A 16,296-nucleotide genomic window follows, 5' to 3' on the forward strand; every position below is an offset into this window, starting at 1 on the left:
AGTTTTCCAACCTTTTTTGTTCAAACTAAGTTTTTGTGCTTTCTCTACTATTAAGGCGTTTGCAGGCTGAGAGAAGCCTTAAAAACGCACAGAACACAAGAATACATTAGTTCACAGTGTTTTCCTCAAACTAGCACCTCAGGAATGTACATCTATCTGTTTTATGATGGTATCATGGTCTGTGAATAGTTTTCCAACCTTTTTTGTTCAAACTAAGTTTTGGTGCTTTCTTCACTATTAAGGCGTTTGCAGGACGAGAGAAAGCTGAAAACGCACATAACACAAGAATGCATTGGTTAACATTGTTCTCCTCAAACTACCACCTTAGGAAAGTACATTTATCCTTTTCGTGATGGTATCATGGTTTGTGAATAGTTTTCCAACCTTTTTTGTTCAAACTAAGTTTTGGTGCTTTCTTCACTATTAAGGCGTTTGCAGGACGAGAGAAGCCTTAAAAACGCACAGAACACAAGAATGCATTGGTTAACAGTGTTCTCCTCAAACTAGCACCTTAGGAAAGTACATTTATCCTTTTCATGATGGTATCATGGTTTGTGAATAGTTTTCCAACCTTTTTTGTTCAAACTAAGTTTTTGTGCTTTCTTGAGTATTAAGGCGTTTGCAGGCTGAGAGAAGCCTTAAAAACGCACAGAACACAAGAATGCATTGTTTCACAGTGTTTTCCTCAAACTAGCACCTCAGGAATGTACATCTATCTGTTTAATGATGGTATGATGGTCTGTGAATAGTTTTCCAACCTTTTTTGTTCAAACTAAGTTTTTGTGCTTTCTCTACTATTAAGGCGTTTGCAGGCTGAGAGAAGCCTTAAAAACGCACAGAACACAAGAATACATTAGTTCACAGTGTTTTCCTCAAACTAGCACCTCAGGAATGTACATCTATCTGTTTTATGATGGTATCATGGTCTGTGAATAGTTTTCCAACCTTTTTTGTTCAAACTAAGTTTTTGTGCTTTCTCTACTATTAAGGCGTTTGCAGGCTGAGAGAAGCCTTAAAAACGCACAGAACACAAGAATACATTAGTTCACAGTGTTTTCCTCAAACTAGCACCTCAGGAATGTACATCTATCTGTTTTATGATGGTATCATGGTCTGTGAATAGTTTTCCAACCTTTTTTGTTCAAACTAAGTTTTGGTGCTTTCTTCACTATTAAGGCGTTTGCAGGACGAGAGAAAGCTGAAAACTTACATAACACAAGAATGCATTGGTTAACAGTGTTCTCCTCAAACTAGCACCTTAGGAAAGTACATTTATCCTTTTCGTGATGGTATTATGGTTTGTGAATAGTTTTCCAACCTTTTTTGTTCAAACTAAGTTTTTGTGCTTTCTTGAGTATTAAGGCGTTTGCAGGCTGAGAGAAGCCTTAAAAACGCACAGAACACAAGAATACATTAGTTCACAGTGTTTTCCTCAAACTAGCACCTCAGGAATGTACATCTATCTGTTTTATGATGGTATCATGGTCTGTGAATAGTTTTCCAACCTTTTTTGTTCAAACTAAGTTTTTGTGCTTTCTCTACTATTAAGGCGTTTGCAGGCTGAGAGAAGCCTTAAAAACGCACAGAACACAAGAATACATTAGTTCACAGTGTTTTCCTCAAACTAGCACCTCAGGAATGTACATCTATCTGTTTTATGATGGTATCATGGTCTGTGAATAGTTTTCCAACCTTTTTTGTTCAAACTAAGTTTTTGTGCTTTCTTGACTATTAAGGCGTTTGCAGGCTGAGAGAAGCCTTAAAAACGCACAGAACACAAGAATACATTAGTTCACAGTATTTTCCTCAAACTAGCACCTCAGGAATGTACATCTATCTGTTTTATGATGGTATCATGGTTTGTGAATAGTTTTCACTATTAAGGCGTTTGCAGGACGAGAGAAAGCTGAAAACGCACAGAACACAAGAATGCATTGGTTAACATTGTTCTCCTCAAACTAGCACCTTAGGAAAGTACATTTATCCTTTTCATGATGGTATCATGGTTTGTGAATAGTTTTCCAACCTTTTTTGTTCAAACTAAGTTTTTGTGCTTTCTCTACTATTAAGGCGTTTGCAGGCTGAGAGAAGCCTTAAAAACGCACAGAACACAAGAATACATTAGTTCACAGTGTTTTCCTCAAACTAGCACCTCAGGAATGTACATCTATCTGTTTTATGATGGTATCATGGTTTGTGAATAGTTTTCCAACCTTTTTTGTTCAAACTAAGTTTTGGTGCTTTCTTCACTATTAAGGCGTTTGCAGGACGAGAGAAAGCTGAAAACTTACATAACACAAGAATGCATTGGTTAACATTGTTCTCCTCAAACTAGCACCTTAGGAAAGTACATTTATCCTTTTCATGATGGTATCATGGTTTGTGAATAGTTTTCCAACCTTTTTTGTTCAAACTAAGTTTTGGTGCTTTCTTCACTATTAAGGCGTTTGCAGGACGAGAGAAGCCTTAAAAACGCACAGAACACAAGAATGCATTGGTTAACAGTGTTCTCCTCAAACTAGCACCTTAGGAAAGTACATTTATCCTTTTCATGATGGTATTATGGTTTGTGAATAGTTTTCCAACCTTTTTTGTTCAAACTAAGTTTTTGTGCTTTCTTGAGTATTAAGGCGTTTGCAGGCTGAGAGAAGCCTTAAAAACGCACAGAACACAAGAATACATTAGTTCACAGTGTTTTCCTCAAACTAGCACCTCAGGAATGTACATCTATCTGTTTTATGATGGTATCATGGTCTGTGAATAGTTTTCCAACCTTTTTTGTTCAAACTAAGTTTTTGTGCTTTCTCTACTATTAAGGCGTTTGCAGGCTGAGAGAAGCCTTAAAAACGCACAGAACACAAGAATACATTAGTTCACAGTATTTTCCTCAAACTAGCACCTCAGGAATGTACATCTATCTGTTTTATGATGGTATCATGGTTTGTGAATAGTTTTCCAACCTTTTTTGTTCAAACTAAGTTTTGGTGCTTTCTTCACTATTAAGGCGTTTGCAGGACGAGAGAAAGCTGAAAACTTACATAACACAAGAATGCATTGGTTAACATTGTTCTCCTCAAACTAGCACCTTAGGAAAGTACATCTATCTGTTTTATGATGGTATGATGGTCTGTGAATAGTTTTCCAACCTTTTTTGTTCAAACTAAGTTTTTGTGCTTTCTTGAGTATTAAGGCGTTTGCAGGCTGAGAGAAGCCTTAAAAACGCACATAACACAAGAATACATTAGTTCACAGTGTTTTCCTCAAACTAGCACCTTAGGAAAGTACATTTATCCTTTTCATGATGGTATCATGGTTTGTGAATAGTTTTCCAACCTTTTTTGTTCAAACTAAGTTTTGGTGCTTTCTTCACTATTAAGGCGTTTGCAGGCTGAGAGAAGCCTTAAAAACGCACAGAACACAAGAATACATTAGTTCACAGTGTTTTCCTCAAACTAGCACCTCAGGAAAGTACATTTATCTGTTTTATGATGGTATCATGGTCTGTGAATAGTTTTCCAACCTTTTTTGTTCAAACTAAGTTTTTGTGCTTTCTTCACTATTAAGGCGTTTGCAGGCTGAGAGAAGCCTTAAAAACGCACAGAACACAAGAATGCATTGGTTAACAGTGTTTTCCTCAAACTAGCACCTCAGGAATGTACATCTATCTGTTTTATGATGGTATGATGGTCTGTGAATAGTTTTCCAACCTTTTTTGTTCAAACTAAGTTTTGGTGCTTTCTTGAGTATTAAGGCGTTTGCAGGACGAGAGAAAGCTGAAAACGCACAGAACACAAGAATGCATTGTTTCACAGTGTTTTCCTCAAACTAGCACCTCAGGAATGTACATCTATCTGTTTTATGATGGTATCATGGTGTGTGAATAGTTTTCCAACCTTTTTTGTTCAAACTAAGTTTTTGTGCTTTCTTCACTATTAAGGCGTTTGCAGGACGAGAGAAGTTTTAAAAACGCACAGAACACAAGAATGCATTGTTTCACAGTGTTTTCCTCAAACTAGCACCTCAGGAATGTACATCTATCTGTTTTATGATGGTATCATGGTGTGTGAATAGTTTTCCAACCTTTTTTGTTCAAACTAAGTTTTGGTGCTTTCTTCACTATTAAGGCGTTTGCAGGACGAGAGAAAGCTGAAAACTTACATAACACAAGAATGCATTGGTTAACATTGTTCTCCTCAAACTAGCACCTTAGGAAAGTACATTTATCCTTTTCATGATGGTATCATGGTTTGTGAATAGTTTTCCAACCTTTTTTGTTCAAACTAAGTTTTGGTGCTTTCTCTACTATTAAGGCGTTTGCAGGACGAGAGAAAGCTGAAAACGCACAGAACACAAGAATGCATTGGTTTACAGTGTTTTCCTAAATCTGGCACCTCAGGAAAGTACATTTATCTGTTTTATGATGGTATCATGGTTTGTGAATAGTTTTCCAACCTTTTTTGTTCAAACTAAGTTTTGGTGCTTTCTTCACTATTAAGGCGTTTGCAGGACGAGAGAAGCCTTAAAAACGCACAGAACACAAGAATGCATTGTTTCACAGTGTTTTCCTCAAACTAGCACCTCAGGAATGTACATCTATCTGTTTTATGATGGTATGATGGTCTGTGAATAGTTTTCCAACCTTTTTTGTTCAAACTAAGTTTTTGTGCTTTCTTGAGTATTAAGGCGTTTGCAGGCTGAGAGAAGCCTTAAAAACGCACAGAACACAAGAATACATTAGTTCACAGTGTTTTCCTCAAACTAGCACCTCAGGAATGTACATTTATCTGTTTTATGATGGTATCATGGTTTGTGAATAGTTTTCCAACCTTTTTTGTTCAAACTAAGTTTTGGTGCTTTCTTCACTATTAAGGCGTTTGCAGGACGAGAGAAAGCTGAAAACGCACAGAACACAAGAATGCATTGGTTAACATTGTTCTCCTCAAACTAGCACCATAGGAAAGTACATTTATCCTTTTCATGATGGTATCATGGTTTGTGAATAGTTTTCCAACCTTTTTTGTTCAAACTAAGTTTTTGTGCTTTCTCTACTATTAAGGCGTTTGCAGGCTGAGAGAAGCCTTAAAAACGCACAGAACACAAGAATACATTAGTTCATAGTGTTTTCCTCAAACTAGCACCTCAGGAAAGTACATTTATCTGTTTTATGATGGTATCATGGTCTGTGAATAGTTTTCCAATCTTTTTTGTTCAAACTAAATTTTGGTGCTTTCTTGAGTATTAAGGCGTTTGCAGGACGAGAGAAAGCTGAAAACGCACAGAACACAAGAATGCATTGGTTTACAGTGATTTCCTAAATCTGGCACCTCAGGAAAGTACATTTATCTGTTTTATGATGTTATCATGGTTTGTGAATAGTTTTCCAACCTTTTTTGTTCAAACTAAGTTTTGGTGCTTTCTTGAGTATTAAGGCGTTTGCAGGCCGAGAGAAAGCTTAAAAACGCACAGAACATAAGAATGCATTGTTTCACAGTGTTTTCCTCAAACTAGCACCTCAGGAATGTATATCTATTTGTTTTATGATGGTATGATGGTCTGTGAATAGTTTTCCAACCTTTTTTGTTCAAACTAAGTTTTGGTGCTTTCTTGAGTATTAAGGCGTTTGGAGGACGAGAGAAGCCTTAAAAACGCACAGAACACAAGAATGCATTGGTTAACAGTGTTCCCCTCAAACTAGCACCTTAGGAAAGTACATTTATCCTTTTCATGATGGTATCATGGTCTGTGAATAGTTTTCCAACCTTTTTTGTTCAAACTAAGTTTTTGTGCTTTCTTGACTATTAAGGCGTTTGCAGGCTGAGAGAAGCCTTAAAAACGCACAGAACACAAGAATACATTAGTTCACAGTGTTTTCCTCAAACTAGCACCTCAGGAATGTACATCTATCTGTTTTATGATGGTATCATGGTCTGTGAATAGTTTTCCAACCTTTTTTGTTCAAACTAAGTTTTTGTGCTTTCTTGACTATTAAGGCGTTTGCAGGCTAAGAGAAGCCTTAAAAACGCACAGAACACAAGAATACATTAGTTCACAGTGTTTTCCTCAAACTAGCACCTCAGGAATGTACATCTATCTGTTTTATGATGGTATCATGGTCTGTGAATAGTTTTCCAATCTTTTTTGTTCAAACTAAATTTTGGTGCTTTCTTGAGTATTAAGGCGTTTGCAGGACGAGAGAAAGCTGAAAACGCACAGAACACAAGAATGCATTGGTTAACATTGTTCTCCTCAAACTAGCACCTTAGGAAAGTACATTTATCCTTTTCATGATGGTATCATGGTTTGTGAATAGTTTTCCAACCTTTTTTATTCAAACTAAGTTTTTGTGCTTTCTCTACTATTAAGGCGTTTGCAGGCTGAGAGAAGCCTTAAAAACGCACAGAACACAAGAATGCATTGTTTCACAGTGTTTTCCTCAAACTAGCACCTCAGGAATGTACATCTATCTGTTTTATGATGGTATGATGGTCTGTGAATAGTTTTCCAACCTTTTTTGTTCAAACTAAGTTTTGGTGCTTTCTTCACTATTAAGGCGTTTGCAGGACGAGAGAAGCTTTAAAAACGCACAGAACACAAGAATGCATTGGTTAACATTGTTCTCCTCAAACTAGCACCTTAGGAAAGTACATTTATCCTTTTTATGATGGTATCATGGTTTGTGAATAGTTTTCCAACCTTTTTTGTTCAAACTAAGTTTTGGTGCTTTCTTCACTATTAAGGCGTTTGCAGGACGAGAGAAAGCTGAAAACGCACAGAACACAAGAATGCATTGGTTAACATTGTTCTCCTCAAACTAGCACCTTAGGAAAGTACATCTATCTGTTTCATGATGGTATGATGGTCTGTGAATAGTTTTCCAACCTTTTTTGTTCAAACTAAGTTTTTGTGCTTTCTTGACTATTAAGGCGTTTGCAGGACGGGAGAAGCCTTAAAAACGCACAGAACACAAGAATGCATTGTTTCACAGTGTTTTCCTCAAACTAGCACCTCAGGAATGTACAAGTATCTGTTTTATGATGGTATGATGGTCTGTGAATAGTTTTCCAACCTTTTTTGTTCAAACTAAGTTTTTGTGCTTTCTTGAGTATTAAGGCGTTTGCAGGCTGAGAGAAGCCTTAAAAACGCACAGAACACAAGAATACATTAGTTCACAGTGTTTTCCTCAAACTAGCACCTCAGGAAAGTACATTTATCTGTTTTATGATGGTATCATGGTTTGTGAATAGTTTTCCAACCTTTTTTGTTCAAACTAAGTTTTGGTGCTTTCTTCACTATTAAGGCGTTTGCAGGACGAGAGAAGCCTTAAAAACGCACAGAACACAAGAATGCATTGTTTCACAGTGTTTTCCTCAAACTAGCACCTCAGGAATGTACATCTATCGGTTTTATGATGGTATGATGGTCTGTGAATAGTTTTCCAACCTTTTTTGTTCAAACTAAGTTTTGGTGCTTTCTTGAGTATTAAGGCGTTTGCAGGACGAGAAAAGCCTTAAAAACGCACAGAACACAAGAATGCATTGGTTCACAGTGTTTTCCTCAAACTAGCACCTCAGGAAAGTACATTTATCTGTTTTATGATGGTATCATGGTCTGTGAATAGTTTTCCAACCTTTTTTGTTCAAACTAAGTTTTTGTGCTTTCTTGACTATTAAGGCGTTTGCAGGACGAGAGAAAGCTGAAAACGCACATAACACAAGAATGCATTGGTTAACATTGTTCTCCTCAAACTACCACCTTAGGAAAGTACATTTATCCTTTTCATGATGGTATCATGGTTTGTGAATAGTTTTCCAACCTTTTTTGTTCAAACTAAGTTTTGGTGCTTTCTTCACTATTAAGGCGTTTGCAGGACGAGAGAAGCCTTAAAAACGCACAGAACACAAGAATGCATTGGTTAACAGTGTTCTCCTCAAACTAGCACCTTAGGAAAGTACATTTATCCTTTTCATGATGGTATCATGGTCTGTGAATAGTTTTCCAATCTTTTTTGTTCAAACTAAATTTTGGTGCTTTCTTGAGTATTAAGGCGTTTGCAGGACGAGAGAAGCCTTAAAAACGCACAGAACACAAGAATACATTAGTTCATAGTGTTTTCCTCAAACTAGCACCTCAGGAAAGTACATTTATCTGTTTCATGATGGTATCATGGTTTGTGAATAGTTTTCCAATATTTTTTGTTCAAACTAAATTTTGGTGCTTTCTTGAGTATTAAGGCGTTTGCAGGACGAGAGAAAGCTGAAAACGCACAGAACACAAGAATGCATTGGTTAACAGTGTTCTCCTCAAACTAGCACCTCAGGAATGTACATCTATCTGTTTTATGATGGTATGATGGTCTGTGAATAGTTTTCCAACCTTTTTTGTTCAAACTAAGTTTTGGTGCTTTCTTCACTACTAAGGCGTTTGCAGGACGAGAGAAAGCTGAAAACGCACAGAACACAAGAATGCATTGGTTAACATTGTTCTCCTCAAACTAGCACCTTAGGAAAGTACATTTATCCTTTTCATGATGGTATCATGGTTTGTGAATAGTTTTCCAACCTTTTTTGTTCAAACTAAGTTTTGGTGCTTTCTTCACTATTAAGGCGTTTGCAGGACGAGAGAAGCCTTAAAAACGCACAGAACACAAGAATGCATTGTTTCACAGTGTTTTCCTCAAACTAGCACCTCAGGAATGTACATCTATCTGTTTAATGATGGTATGATGGTCTGTGAATAGTTTTCCAACCTTTTTTGTTCAAACTAAGTTTTTGTGCTCTCTTGAGTATTAAGGCGTTTGCAGGCTGAGAGAAGCCTTAAAAACGCACAGAACACAAGAATGCATTGTTTCACAGTGTTCTCCTCAAACTAGCACCTTAGGAAAGTACATTTATCCTTTTCATGATGGTATCATGGTTTGTGAATAGTTTTCCAACCTTTTTTGTTCAAACTAAGTTTTTGTGCTTTCTTGAGTATTAAGGCGTTTGCAGGCTGAGAGAAGCCTTAAAAACGCACAGAACACAAGAATACATTAGTTCACAGTGTTTTCCTCAAACTAGCACCTCAGGAAAGTACATTTATCTGTTTTATGATGGTATCATGGTTTGTGAATAGTTTTCCAACCTTTTTTGTTCAAACTAAGTTTTGGTGCTTTCTTCACTATTAAGGCGTTTGCAGGACGAGAGAAGCCTTAAAAACGCACAGAACACAAGAATGCATTGTTTCACAGTGTTTTCCTCAAACTAGCACCTCAGGAATGTACATCTATCTGTTTTATGATGGTATGATGGTCTGTGAATAGTTTTCCAACCTTTTTTGTTCAAACTAAGTTTTGGTGCTTTCTTGACTATTAAGGCGTTTGCAGGACGAGAGAAAGCTGAAAACGCACAGAACACAAGAATACATTAGTTCACAGTGTTCTCCTCAAACTAGCACCTTAGGAAAGTACATTTATCTTTTTTATGATGGTATCATGGTTTGTGAATAGTTTTCCAACCTTTTTTGTTCAAACTAAGTTTTGGTGCTTTCTTCACTATTAAGGCGTTTGCAGGACGAGAGAAAGCTGAAAACGCACAGAACACAAGAATGCATTGGTTAACATTGTTCTCCTCAAACTAGCACCTTAGGAAAGTACATTTATCCTTTTCATGATGGTATCATGGTTTGTGAATAGTTTTCCAACCTTTTTTGTTCAAACTAAGTTTTTGTGCTTTCTTGACTATTAAGGCGTTTGCAGGACGAGAGAAGCCTTAAAAACGCACAGAACACAAGAATACATTAGTTCACAGTGTTCTCCTCAAACTAGCACCTTAGGAAAGTACATTTATCTGTTTTATGATGGTATCATGGTTTGTGAATAGTTTTCCAACCTTTTTTGTTCAAACTAAGTTTTGGTGCTTTCTTCACTATTAAGGCGTTTGCAGGACGAGAGAAAGCTGAAAACGCACAGAACACAAGAATGCATTGGTTAACATTGTTCTCCTCAAACTAGCACCTTAGGAAAGTACATTTATCCTTTTCATGATGGTATCATGGTTTGTGAATAGTTTTCCAACCTTTTTTGTTCAAACTAAGTTTTGGTGCTTTCTCTACTATTAAGGCGTTTGCAGGACGAGAGAAAGCTGAAAACGCACAGAACACAAGAATGCATTGGTTTACAGTGTTTTCCTAAATCTGGCACCTCAGGAAAGTACATTTATCTGTTTTATGATGGTATGATGGTTTGTGAATAGTTTTCCAACCTTTTTTGTTCAAACTAAGTTTTGGTGCTTTCTTCACTATTAAGGATTTTGCAGGCTGAGAGAAGCCTTAAAAACGCACAGAACACAAGAATACATTAGTTCAAAGTGTTTTCCTCAAACTAGCACCTCAGGAAAGTACATTTCTCTGTTTTATGATGGTATCATGGTTTGTGAATAGTTTTCCAACCTTTTTTGTTCAAACTAAGTTTTGGTGCTTTCTTCACTATTAAGGCGTTTGCAGGACGAGAGAAAGCTGAAAACGCACAGAACACAAGAATGCATTGGTTAACATTGTTCTCCTCAAACTAGCACCTTAGGAAAGTACATTTATCCTTTTCATGATGGTATCATGGTTTGTGAATAGTTTTCCAACCTTTTTTGTTCAAACTAAGTTTTTGTGCTTTCTTGACTATTAAGGCGTTTGCAGGCTGAGAGAAGCCTTAAAAACGCACAGAACACAAGAATACATTAGTTCACAGTGTTTTCCTCAAACTAGCACCTCAGGAATGTACATCTATCTGTTTTATGATGGTATCATGGTTTGTGAATAGTTTTCCAACCTTTTTTGTTCAAACTAAGTTTTGGTGCTTTCTTCACTATTAAGGCGTTTGCAGGACGAGAGAAGCCTTAAAAACGCACAGAACACAAGAATGCATTGTTTCACAGTGTTTTCCTCAAACTAGCACCTCAGGAATGTACATCTATCTGTTTTATGATGGTATGATGGTCTGTGAATAGTTTTGCAACCTTTTTTGTTCAAACTAAGTTTTTGTGCTTTCTTGAGTATTAAGGCGTTTGCAGGCTGAGAGAAGCCTTAAAAACGCACAGAACACAAGAATACATTAGTTCACAGTGTTTTCCTCAAACTAGCACCTCAGGAAAGTACATTTATCTGTTTTATGATGGTATCATGGTTTGTGAATAGTTTTCCAACCTTTTTTGTTCAAACTAAGTTTTGGTGCTTTCTTCACTATTAAGGCGTTTGCAGGAAGAGAGAAGCCTTAAAAACGCACAGAACACAAGAATGCATTGTTTCACAGTGTTTTCCTCAAACTAGCACCTCAGGAATGTACATCTATCTGTTTTATGATGGTATGATGGTCTGTGAATAGTTTTCCAACCTTTTTTGTTCAAACTAAGTTTTGGTGCTTTCTTGACTATTAAGGCGTTTGCAGGCTGAGAGAAGCCTTAAAAACGCACAGAACACAAGAATACATTAGTTCACAGTGTTTTCCTCAAACTAGCACCTCAGGAATGTACATCTATCTGTTTTATGATGGTATCATGGTTTGTGAATAGTTTTCCAACCTTTTTTGTTCAAACTAAGTTTTGGTGCTTTCTTCACTATTAAGGCGTTTGCAGGACGAGAGAAAGCTGAAAACTTACATAACACAAGAATGCATTGGTTAACATTGTTCTCCTCAAACTAGCACCTTAGGAAAGTACATTTATCCTTTTCATGATGGTATCATGGTTTGTGAATAGTTTTCCAACCTTTTTTGTTCAAACTAAGTTTTGGTGCTTTCTTCACTATTAAGGCGTTTGCAGGACAAGAGAAGCCTTAAAAACGCACAGAACACAAGAATACATTAGTTCAAAGTGTTTTCCTCAAACTAGCACCTCAGGAATGTACATCTATCTGTTTTATGATGGTATGATGGTTTGTGAATAGTTTTCCAACCTTTTTTGTTCAAACTAAGTTTTGGTGCTTTCTTCACTATTAAGGATTTTGCAGGCTGAGAGAAGCCTTAAAAACGCACAGAACACAAGAATACATTAGTTCACAGTGTTTTCCTCAAACTAGCACCTCAGGAATGTACATCTATCTGTTTTATGATGGTATCATGGTTTGTGAATAGTTTTCCAACCTTTTTTGTTCAAACTAAGTTTTTGTGCTTTCTCTACTATTAAGGCGTTTGCAGGCTGAGAGAAGCCTTAAAAACGCACAGAACACAAGAATACATTAGTTCACAGTGTTTTCCTCAAACTAGCACCTCAGGAAAGTACATTTATCTGTTTTATGATGGTATCATGGTTTGTGAATAGTTTTCCAACCTTTTTTGTTCAAACTAAGTTTTGGTGCTTTCTTCACTATTAAGGCGTTTGCAGGACGAGAGAAGCCTTAAAAACGCACAGAACACAAGAATGCATTGTTTCAAAGTGTTTTCCTCAAACTAGCACCTCAGGAATGTACATCTATCTGTTTTATGATGGTATGATGGTCTGTGAATAGTTTTCCAACCTTTTTTGTTCAAACTAAGTTTTGGTGCTTTCTTGAGTATTAAGGCGTTTGCAGGACGAGAAAAGCCTTAAAAACGCACAGAACACAAGAATGCATTGGTTCACAGTGTTTTCCTCAAACTAGCACCTCAGGAAAGTACATTTATCTGTTTTATGATGGTATTATGGTCTGTGAATAGTTTTCCAACCTTTTTTGTTCAAACTAAGTTTTTGTGCTTTCTCTACTATTAAGGCGTTTGCAGGCTGAGAGAAGCCTTAAAAACGCACAGAACACAAGAATACATTAGTTCACAGTGTTCTCCTCAAACTAGCACCTTAGGAAAGTACATTTATCTGTTTCATGATGGTATCATGGTTTGTGAATAGTTTTCCAACCTTTTTTGTTCAAACTAAGTTTTGGTGCTTTCTTCACTATTAAGGCGTTTACAGGACGAGAGAAAGCTGAAAACGCACATAACACAAGAATGCATTGGTTAACATTGTTCTCCTCAAACTACCACCTTAGGAAAGTACATTTATCCTTTTCATGACGGTATCATGGTTTGTGAATAGTTTTCCAACCTTTTTTGTTCAAACTAAGTTTTGGTGCTTTCTTCACTATTAAGGCGTTTGCAGGACGAGAGAAGCCTTAAAAACGCACAGAACACAAGAATGCATTGGTTAACAGTGTTCTCCTCAAACTAGCACCTTAGGAAAGTACATTTATCCTTTTCATGATGGTATCATGGTTTGTGAATAGTTTTCCAACCTTTTTTGTTCAAACTAAGTTTTGGTGCTTTCTTCACTATTAAGGCGTTTGCAGGACGAGAGAAAGCTGAAAACTTACATAACACAAGAATGCATTGGTTAACATTGTTCTCCTCAAACTAGCACCTTAGGAAAGTACATTTATCCTTTTCATGATGGTATCATGGTTTGTGAATAGTTTTCCAACCTTTTTTGTTCAAACTAAGTTTTGGTGCTTTCTTCACTATTAAGGCGTTTGCAGGACGAGAGAAAGCTGAAAACTTACATAACACAAGAATGCATTGGTTAACATTGTTCTCCTCCAAACTAGCACCTTAGGAAAGTACATTTATCCTTTTCATGATGGTATCATGGTTTGTGAATAGTTTTCCAACCTTTTTTGTTCAAACTAAGTTTTGGTGCTTTCTTTACTATCAAGGCGTTTGCAGGACGAGAGAAGCCTTAAAAACGCACAGAACACAAGAATGCATTGGTTAACAGTGTTCTCCTCAAACTAGCACCTTAGGAAAGTACATTTATCCTTTTCATGATGGTATCATGGTTTGTGAATAGTTTTCCAACCTTTTTTGTTCAAACTAAGTTTTTGTGCTCTCTTGAGTATTAAGGTGTTTGCAGGCTGAGAGAAGCCTTAAAAACGCACAGAACACAAGAATACATTAGTTCACAGTGTTTTCCTCAAGCTAGCACCTCAGGAAAGTACATTTATCTGTTTTATGATGCTATCATGGTTTGTGAATAGTTTTCCAACCTTTTTTGTTCAAACTAAGTTTTGGTGCTTTCTTCACTATTAAGGCGTTTGCAGGACGAGAGAAAGCTGAAAACGCACAGAACACAAGAATGCATTGGTTAACATTGTTCTCCTCAAACTAGCACCTTAGGAAAGTACATTTATCCTTTTCATGATGGTATCATGGTTTGTGAATAGTTTTCCAACCTTTTTTGTTCAAACTAAGTTTTTGTGCTTTCTTGACTATTAAGGCGTTTGCAGGACGAGAGAAGCCTTAAAAACGCACAGAACACAAGAATGCATTGTTTCACAGTGTTTTCCTCAAACTAGCACCTCAGGAATGTACAACTATCTGTTTTATGATGGTATGATGGTCTGTGAATAGTTTTCCAACCTTTTTTGTTCAAACTAAGTTTTTGTGCTTTCTTCACTATTAAGGCGTTTGCAGGACAAGAGAAAGCTGAAAACGCACAGAACACAAGAATACATTAGTTCACAGTGTTTTCCTCAAGCTAGCACCTTAGGAAAGTACATTTATCCTTTTCATGATGGTATCATGGTTTGTGAATAGTTTTCCAACCTTTTTTGTTCAAACTAAGTTTTGGTGCTTTCTTGAGTATTAAGGCGTTTGCAGGCCGAGAGAAAGCTTAAAAACGCACAGAACATAAGAATGCATTGGTTCACAGTGTTCTCCTCAAACTAGCACCTCAGGAATGTACATCTATCTGTTTTATGATGGTATGATGGTCTGTGAATAGTTTTCCAACCTTTTTTGTTCAAACTAAGTTTTGGTGCTTTCTCTACTATTAAGGCGTTTGCAGGCTGAGAGAAGCCTTAAAAACGCACAGAACACAAGAATACATTAGTTCACAGTGTTTTCCTCAAGCTAGCACCTCAGGAAAGTACATTTATCTGTTTTATGATGGTATCATGGTTTGTGAATAGTTTTCCAACTTTTTTGTTCAAACTAAGTTTTGGTGCTTTCTTCACTATTAAGGCGTTTGCAGGACGAGAGAAAGCTGAAAACGCACAGAACACAAGAATGCATTGGTTAACACATTTCTCCTCAATCTAGCACCTTAGGAAAGTACATTTATCCTTTTCATGATGGTATCATGGTTTGTGAATAGTTTTCCAACATTTTTTGTTCAAACTAAGTTTTGGTGCTTTCTTCACTATTAAGGCGTTTGCAGGACGAGAGAAAGCTGAAAACGCACAGAACACAAGAATGCATTGGTTAACATTGTTCTCCTCAAACTAGCACCTTAGGAAAGTACATTTATCCTTTTCATGATGGTATCATGGTTTGTGAATAGTTTTCCAACCTTTTTTGTTCAAACTAAGTTTTTGTGCTTTCTTGAGTATTAAGGCGTTTGCAGGCTGAGAGAAGCCTTAAAAACGCACAGAACACAAGAATACATTAGTTCACAGTGTTTTCCTCAAACTAGCACCTCAGGAATGTACATCTATCTGTTTTATGATGGTATCATGGTCTGTGAATAGTTTTCCAACCTTTTTTGTTCAAACTAAGTTTTGGTGCCTTCTTCACTATTAAGGCGTTTGCAGGCTGAGAGAAGCCTTAAAAACGCACAGAACACAAGAATACATTAGTTCACAGTGTTTTCCTCAAACTAGCACCTCAGGAAAGTACATTTATCCTTTTCATGATGGTATCATGGTTTGTGAATAGTTTTCCAACCTTTTTTGTTCAAACTAAGTTTTTGTGCTTTCTCTACTATTAAGGCGTTTGCAGGCTGAGAGAAGCCTTAAAAACGCACAGAACACAAGAATACATTAGTTCACAGTATTTTCCTCAAACTAGCACCTCAGGAATGTACATCTATCTGTTTTATGATGGTATGATGGTCTGTGAATAGTTTTCCAACCTTTTTTGTTCAAACTAAGTTTTTGTGCTTTCTTGAGTATTAAGGCGTTTGCAGGCTGAGAGAAGCCTTAAAAACGCACAGAACACAAGAATACATTAGTTCACAGTGTTTTCCTCAAACTAGCACCTCAGGAAAGTACATTTATCTGTTTTATGATGGTATCATGGTTTGTGAATAGTTTTCCAACCTTTTTTGTTCAAACTAAGTTTTGGTGCTTTCTTCACTATTAAGGCGTTTGCAGGACGAGAGAAAGCTGAAAACGCACAGAACACAAGAATACATTAGTTCACAGTGTTTTCCTCAAACTAGCACCTCAGGAATGTACATCTATCTGTTTTATGATGGTATCTTGGTTTGTGAATAGTTTTCCAACCTTTTTTGTTCAAACTAAGTTTTGGTGCTTTCTTCACTATTAAGGCGTTTGCAGGACGAGAGAAAGCTGAAAACTTACATAACA

This window comes from Gasterosteus aculeatus, chromosome 16 (assembly GCF_964276395.1).
Source record: "Gasterosteus aculeatus chromosome 16, fGasAcu3.hap1.1, whole genome shotgun sequence".
In the NCBI taxonomy this organism is placed as follows: domain Eukaryota; kingdom Metazoa; phylum Chordata; class Actinopteri; order Perciformes; family Gasterosteidae; genus Gasterosteus; species Gasterosteus aculeatus.